This window comes from Benincasa hispida, chromosome 12, assembly GCF_009727055.1.
Source record: "Benincasa hispida cultivar B227 chromosome 12, ASM972705v1, whole genome shotgun sequence".
NCBI classification, from domain to species: Eukaryota; Viridiplantae; Streptophyta; class Magnoliopsida; order Cucurbitales; family Cucurbitaceae; genus Benincasa; species Benincasa hispida.
The window spans coordinates 35347680-35355271 of record NC_052360.1 but is presented as its reverse complement, the minus strand read 5'-3'; the positions used below and the strand labels follow the sequence as shown (position 1 = coordinate 35355271).

Here is a 7592-nt window from a genome sequence, read left to right as displayed (position 1 = left end):
ATGCTACCTGTGGGGTGGAAAAATATTTTAAAATGAGGTGAGCTAATTGCCCAGTGAGTGACTTAAAGAAAACTGGAAATCTCATGCTTTAAACATTAACATAAAACATCTAAAGTTTAACTGGAAAACATAACAAGAAACTTTCATAAATCATAAGGCATAAAACATAACATTGTTTTTTTTTAAAAAAAAAAAATAAAACCAACTAAACCTTAGTTGAGAATGAACATCTATTGCTCTAATTCCCAATGTCAAGCTCTGGCCAAGAGAGGCCCCTACATCGATCTCTTTATATTGAATTGTGGCCAAGAGACCCCTACCTCGGTCTCTTCATACTAAACTACCTACGTGCACGTGGAATTTACTAAGTACCGTTGATACCTTAGACACGTTTACTTGGATACCTTCCCTACCTTTAGTATCTAGCCCACTTGGGCTATCAAATTCTCAAAAAGCATTAGTGAATAAAGTTTTAAAACATGGCATAGAAAACACTTTAGGACACTTTCCCTACCTTCGGCATCCGTTATTCATTGTGCTTTAGAAATATCAACACAAATACTGATAGCTAGGTGTTCAAAACATAGCACAACAAAGCATTATAGAACTTTAACCTCACTCCTAACGCATGCTTCTATTGTTAGAAAAAAAGTTAACTTCAATCAAATGAACTAGCTCGTAGAAGCCTTGGCATGCGTTAAACATAGATAACATACTTAGAAAAATCATACTTTGTTAAATATCACGCGTTGGTTATATTTTTCAATCATAAAGACAAGTTGCTTGGAAATCTATATAAAACTTGGCATGAGAATAGCTTACATAACATAAACTTTTAAAACATTGAAACATTAGTCACTAACTACTTGTTTGGGCCCTTAATGGTTTATGGGCTTCTTCCAGCTCTTCTCGACCTGAAATAGTATAATTTCCTTTGTAAGATTTCCTAAGATTCCCATAAAGGTATTAGAAGTAGATCTTTAGCATTAAAGTTTAGCTTACTGACGAGACCAAAAAACTAGCGAAACTAAGAAAAACCAGCAAGACCTCTAAATTTCAGGTCTAGCTCCTCTTTGTTCAACAGATAACTCGAAATTCCTCCACTCTGCTCCAGACTACCCGAAATGGCAAACTAGTCGTTTCTTCCTACAGTTTCACCTGTCTCCCTTCACATTTAGCTCAGATATCCTACACAAAAGTTTTTAATACTTGAGTTAACTTACTAACCTCAAATTCAGCTCCAAACTCAATCTCTACAGCTTGTTAGCCTTCGAGCATCATACCCCGTCCAGATTGCTCGAATTCTAGACCAGTCGCTTATTCCTACAATTTCACCTGTTTCCCTTCACAATTAGCTCAGGCATCCTTCACAAAAGTTGTTAATAAATGAGTTAGCTTACTAACCTCAAAATTTCAGCTCCAAAACCAATCTCTATAGCTTGTTATCTTTCAAACATCATACCCTGTTCAAATTACTCGAATTCCAAACTACTCGAAACGCCAAACCAGTCGCTACACATGTTGCATATTAGGGACTAATTTTGATTCTATGGGACCCACTAAACCTTCATTTTGTATGTACATATTGTAAATTACTATGAATGGTACCCTAGGTTGTCTTTAAGTTCGAAGTTCAGTTAGTTCTTAAATGACAATTGTGATGTTCAGGGTTCCTAAACAGGTCAGCTAGGCAGTAAGTGCCACATAAGGGTTGGTAACTGCTGTAGTCAAATTTTCTTCTAGTTTAAGAGGGTAAATTGGGAGGGGGTGTGACATGACCCATTGAGACAATCTGATCTGCGTGTGTGGCGCTTGACGCGTGTAGACGCTTCAGACCCAGAAACCCGCTTCACCTAACCTGGTTCAGCATCGCTCCAAGGCTCACTCCGGTTGAAGCTCAATGCACGCATGGCTCAAGCCCAAGCTATTGTATTGGGCGTCTTATGCCCTAGTTTATTATTTTGTGTACTTTGTATTTTATTATATTGTTGATAACGGGCAAAAATGCACGTTATCATAGTGTTAAGTTCTTAAACAATGCTGACTTGAGTTGATAAAACATGTTAGATTGCGTCCAAAAAGCATCAAATTCATAATATTGTGGTCGTATGCGTTCATCGCATAGGAACAGTTGATTTTTGTATTTTTGTGTAGAAAATGCGTTGACGCAAGGTAGAAATTGCAATCATAGGAAATCATTGGTCGAGTGCAGCATTACTGCAAGGCTTTGCGATTATTGTGCTCGCAAACATTTGCTCAAGAAGGATTTCCACAACCTGGTCAGCGTAACTTGGTGAGCGCATCTGGGTGAAAGGTATAATTAATCACGATGGGATAGAAAGCTGATGACAGTCAAATCCGAATTAAGTTAACAACCGCTAACGAACAAGTACATTCAGCTTTTCGGTGACAAATATTCGGCGCATCAGTCAGGGAATTAAAGCCGTCCCATCTGTGTAATCATGAGAGAGAAGTCGCCTTTCACCCTGGAGATTCTATAAATACCGAAGGCATCCTTTAGAAAAGGGGTTCAACTATTTTTACGAGTTCACAATTCTGTTCATAGTTTAGCCTTGTTCTTAGATTTTCTTTTACCATAAGGGGGACGCGAGAGAAGAAGGTTGTGCCGACAGATCGTTCCGGTAAGCTTGGGAGAGCGCCGGAAGCTTCAAGATTAGCGAGAGGGTCGACGCCTGCAGAAGCAGGAATATCTTTGGAATCAAATAGAGATTTACAGTGTAAGAGCCTCGGTCAACAAGGAATTGCTACCAGGTTCTCTACCTTTATCTTCCATATTTATTTTGTACTCAACTCATTTATAAAAATGGGATTTACTTCTCTATATCTGTTCACTCTCTGTTTTTTACGCATGAGTAGCTAAATCGGTTGAATAGGTTGAAAAGCATTTAGCTAGCACAATTGGGAATCTTCATGCTATGCGATTATCTTGTATTATGTATGCTGCATTCGTCCATTAGAGATACTCGGGAGGGTAGTCTAAGGACAGGATCTAGGCTTGGGAAAGTCAGATTAGAATCTAGGCTCGGGAGAGTCAGATTAGAATGCATAATCAAGAGATAGGAGCTTAGGAATAAACACTATTTGCTATTAACGCATTGCATGCATCCTAGAGATACTGTCTCTTATACACATCTAGATGTGTATAAGAGACAGGAATCTAGGCTCGGGAGAGTCAGATTAGAATGCATAATCAAGAGATAGGAGCTTAGGAATAAACACTATTTGCTATTAACGCATTGCATGCATCCTAGAGATAGGATATGATTGTATGCGGTCGCCTTGTACCCTGTCTCTTATACACATCTAGATGTGTATAAGAGACAGTGATTAGAGATTGAGAATCAAGGATGCCAACGTAAGTAATGGTGCTATTGCTTCACTACAGAATCAGATGACTGCAATGATGAACTTAATCTAGGGAATTGCGATCAGCAGCCCAACACCACAAACTGGGCAAATCAACGCAATCAGTCAAAATCCACAATCTGTTTACTTTGTAAAAAATAATCCCTTTTCGAATACCTACAACCCCGGGTGGAGAAACCACCCCAATTTTGCATGGAAGAATCAGCAACAGAACTTCCAATCTGTGGCACAGAAAGAAGGGCCACCAGGATTCTTCCCACGCAATAACGATCAGACAAGCAATCAAGCAAGTAGCTCGCAACCACCGCAATCATCCTCCTTGGAGAGCCTATTGAAGCAGTACATAGAGAAAAACGAAACTGTGCTTCAAAGTCAGGCTACGTCCATCCGCAACCTAGAGTCTGTCTCTTATACACATCTAGATGTGTATAAGAGACAGATCCATACTACAAGACAATTCGGAGGACGGCGTGGCGAGGCCCCGCACGCCCACCTCTGAAGCTTTATTGAAATTTGCAATAATTTTGTGTCCCGAATATCTCTGCCAAAGAAGTTCGACTAACTTTGTTTCCATTTTCTCTCTATAATCAGGCAAAAAAATGGGTGTATACCCTCGAGCCGGGAGAGATCACTTCTTGGGAATAGGTCGTGGAGAAGTTCATAAAGAAATACTTTCCACCGACTGAGAATGCTAGACGAAGGAAACTCATAACAAATTTTGAACAAGACATGGACGAATCACTCAACGATGCCTGGGCGAGGTTTAAGTGGTTGGTCCGATACTGTCCTCACAATGGTTTGCCAGACTGCCTTCAGATGGAAATATTTTATCATGGTTTGAATCCCGCTTCGCAGACCACTACCAATGCGGTAGCCGCTGGTGGTCTGCTTGATAAAACGTATGACGAGGCTAAGAATATCTTGGATCGCATCTCTAAAAACAATGAAGATTGAAGAGAGACTGATTAGAGATTGAGAATCAAGGATGCCAACGTAAGTAATGGTGCTATTGCTTCACTACAGAATCAGATGACTGCAATGATAAACTTAATCTAGGGAATTGCGATCAGCAGCCCAACACCACAAACTGGGCAAATCAATGCAATTAGTCAAAACACTGTAAGGTGTGCGACTTGTGGTGATGGGCACGCGATGGAGGAATGCCTGCAAAATCCATATTCTGTTTACTTTGTAAAAAATAATCCCTTTTTGAATACTTATAACCCCGGATGGAGAAACCACCCCAATTTTGCATGGAAGAATCAGCAACAGAACTTCCAATCTGTGGCACAGAAAGAAAGGCCACCAGGATTCTTCCCACGCAATAACGATCAGACAAGCAATCAAGCAAGTAGCTCGCAACCACCGCAATCATCCTCCTTGGAGAGCCTATTGAAGCAGTACATAGAGAAAAACGAAATTGTGCTTCAAAGTCAGGCTATGTCCATCTGCAATTTAGAATTACAGATAGGCTAGATTGCAAGTGAACTAAAGAACAGACCGTAAGGGGATCTGCCGAGTTCAATAAAACTCCCACGCAACCCGGGGGGATCAGGTAAAGAGCAATGTCAGGTTGTGACATTGTGAAGTGGAAAAACTGTGGAGGGGGAAAGAATGGAGCCCAGGAAGATTACTCCCATTGCAGCGGAACCTGGAATTGCAGTGATATAAGAAAGAGAAGGAGAAAAAGAAGCAATAGAGACAGAAGTTGCGTCAACTTCAAAGCCAACTCAGAAGGGGACCGTGAGAGTGCAGTTACCACCTTTCCCGTAGAGAATAAGAAAGAAAAAGAACGAAGAGGTACAGTAACAACACTTTCTGTCTATGTTAAAACAATTACATATTAATATTCCATTCAATGTAGCGATTGAGTAGATGTCTGCCTATACAAAGTTTCTGAAGGATATGGTAACCAAGAAGAGGGAAGCTGGTAAGTTTTCCACGGTGGCGTTAACACAAAGTTCAAAACCAATAATTCCACCAAAGATGAGCGATCCTGGGAGCTTTACTATACCCTGCTCCATAGGAGGACTATACATCGGGCAGACATTGTGTGACCTTGAAGCCAGCATCAATTTGATGTCTTTGTCGATCTTTAAGCAGCTGAATGTGGAGTAACTTGTGCCCACAACCATGACTCTCCAACTGGCCGATAGATCTCTAGTACATCCAAAGGGAAAGGTGAAGGATGTGTTGATCACCATTGACAAATTTATCCTACCAGCCGACTTCATCATTTTGGATTATGAGGCCGACAAGGATGTGCTCATCATTCTGGGGCGACCATTTTTATCAACAGGTCATGCCCAGATTGATGTGCATAAAGGGGAAATCACTTTGAGCATCAATGGACAGAAGCTCAAGTTCAATATAATCCGAGCCATAAAGTTTTCGGATGAAGAAGACCTGCATGACTCAGATGACGACCAGAATTTGATTGAAGAAGAAAAGTTTGATGAAGAAAATGAAGAAGAGGATGCCAGCGTATCCATTGCTGCCTGTAATGTGATTATAACAAAAACAAGCAAGGAAGAAGAGATGATCACAAACCAAGAAGAAGAGCCAACAGAAAAAGAAGAAAGAAAAACAATGCAGCCGTCCCTACTAGAACCACTAACATTGGAGTTAAAGACCTTGCCGAATCATTTAAAGTACGCATTTTTGGGGCAAAATGAGAAGCTGCCTGTTATTATTTCCCCTAAGCTTAATGAAGACCAGAAGAATGCATTGATGAGCATTCTGAGGAAGCATGTGCGAGCAATTGGCTAGACGCTCGCCGACAATAGAGGAATTAGCCCAGCGTACTATATGCACTGCATTCATCTCGAAGAAGACCATAAAGCAATGATCGAACATCAACGCAGGCTCAACCTTGCGATGAAAGAGGTCGCTAAAAAGGAGATCATTAAATCATTAGATGCGGGCATTATATATCCTATAGAAGATAGCATGTAGGTCAACCCCGTATAGTATGTGCCGAAAAAGGGTGGCATGACGGTAGTCCCGAACGAAAATAATGAACTAATTCCGCAAGGGACCATCACCGGATGGTGCATTTGCATGGACTACCGTAAGCTGAATGCGGCCACAAAGAATGATCATTTCCCCCTACCGTTCATTGATCAAATGCTAAACCGTTTAGCTGGAAATGACTTTTACTTCTTTCTGGATGGTTATGCTAGGTACAACTGGATTATGATAGCTCTAGAAGACCAAGACAAGACCACATTCACCTGCCCATATGGGACCTTTGCTTTTCACCGCATGCCGTTCGGCTTCTGCAATGCACCAAGCATGTTCGAAAGGTGCATGATGGCCATCTTTTCAGACTATCTTAAGGACTCTGTCGAAATCTTTATGGATGAGTTCTCTGTTTATGGGAACACTTATGAAGTCTGTCTAGCCAACTTGGAGAAGATACTGAAGAGATGCGAAGAGACGAATCTGGTGCTTAACTGGAAAAAATTCCATTTCATGGTAAAGGAAGGCATAGTGTTGAGGCACAAGGTTTCCCGGGATGGGTTGGAGGTGGATAAAACAAAAATCGAGGCAATTGAAAAACTTCCACCTCCAACAAGCGTGAAGGCTGTACGAAGTTTCTTGGGGCACGCTGGATTCTACAGACGCTTTGTCAAAGATTTTTCAAAAATAACATGACCACTGAGTGTGTTATTGGAGGCTGATAGAAAATTTGATTTTGACGACAATTGCCTCAACGCATTTAGAGTTTTGAAGAATGCACTGATTACTGCACCCGTGCTAATCGTACCTGATTGGACACTCCCTTTTGAAATAATGTGTGATGCAAGCGGGTATGCAATGGGAGCAGCTTTGGCACAAAAGAGAAAAACAATCTTACATCCCATCGCATATGCGAGTAAAACATTAAATCCTGCTCAAACAAATTATACCACCACAGAGAAAGAGCTTCTGGCGGTAATTTTTGCGTTGGAAAAATTTTGAGCATATCTGTTGGGGACAAAGGTACTCATTCATACTGATCACTTGGCAATAAAGTACTTAATGTCAAAGAAGGACGCAAAGTCGATGTTGATCAGATGGGTTCTCCTCCTTCAAGAATTTGATATAGAAATAATTGATCGAAAGGGGACAGAGAACCAAGTTGCGGATCACTTGTCTAGACTGGAAAATTCTGAGGTTGACCACAATGAGTCTGAAGTGAGTGCGGTGTTCCCGGATGAGCA

At 41.0% G+C, this 7592-nt stretch overlaps 1 non-coding gene across 1 annotated transcript; it reads right to left on the bottom strand.

Moving 5' to 3' along the window:
* Nucleotides 1-4080: 4080 nt before the first annotated feature.
* LOC120068662 lies at nt 4081-4187 on the bottom strand. Its single transcript, XR_005479297.1, has one exon. It is a non-coding gene; the product is annotated as a small nucleolar RNA R71 (small nucleolar RNA).
* Between the last annotated feature and the right edge of the window lie 3405 nt (nt 4188-7592).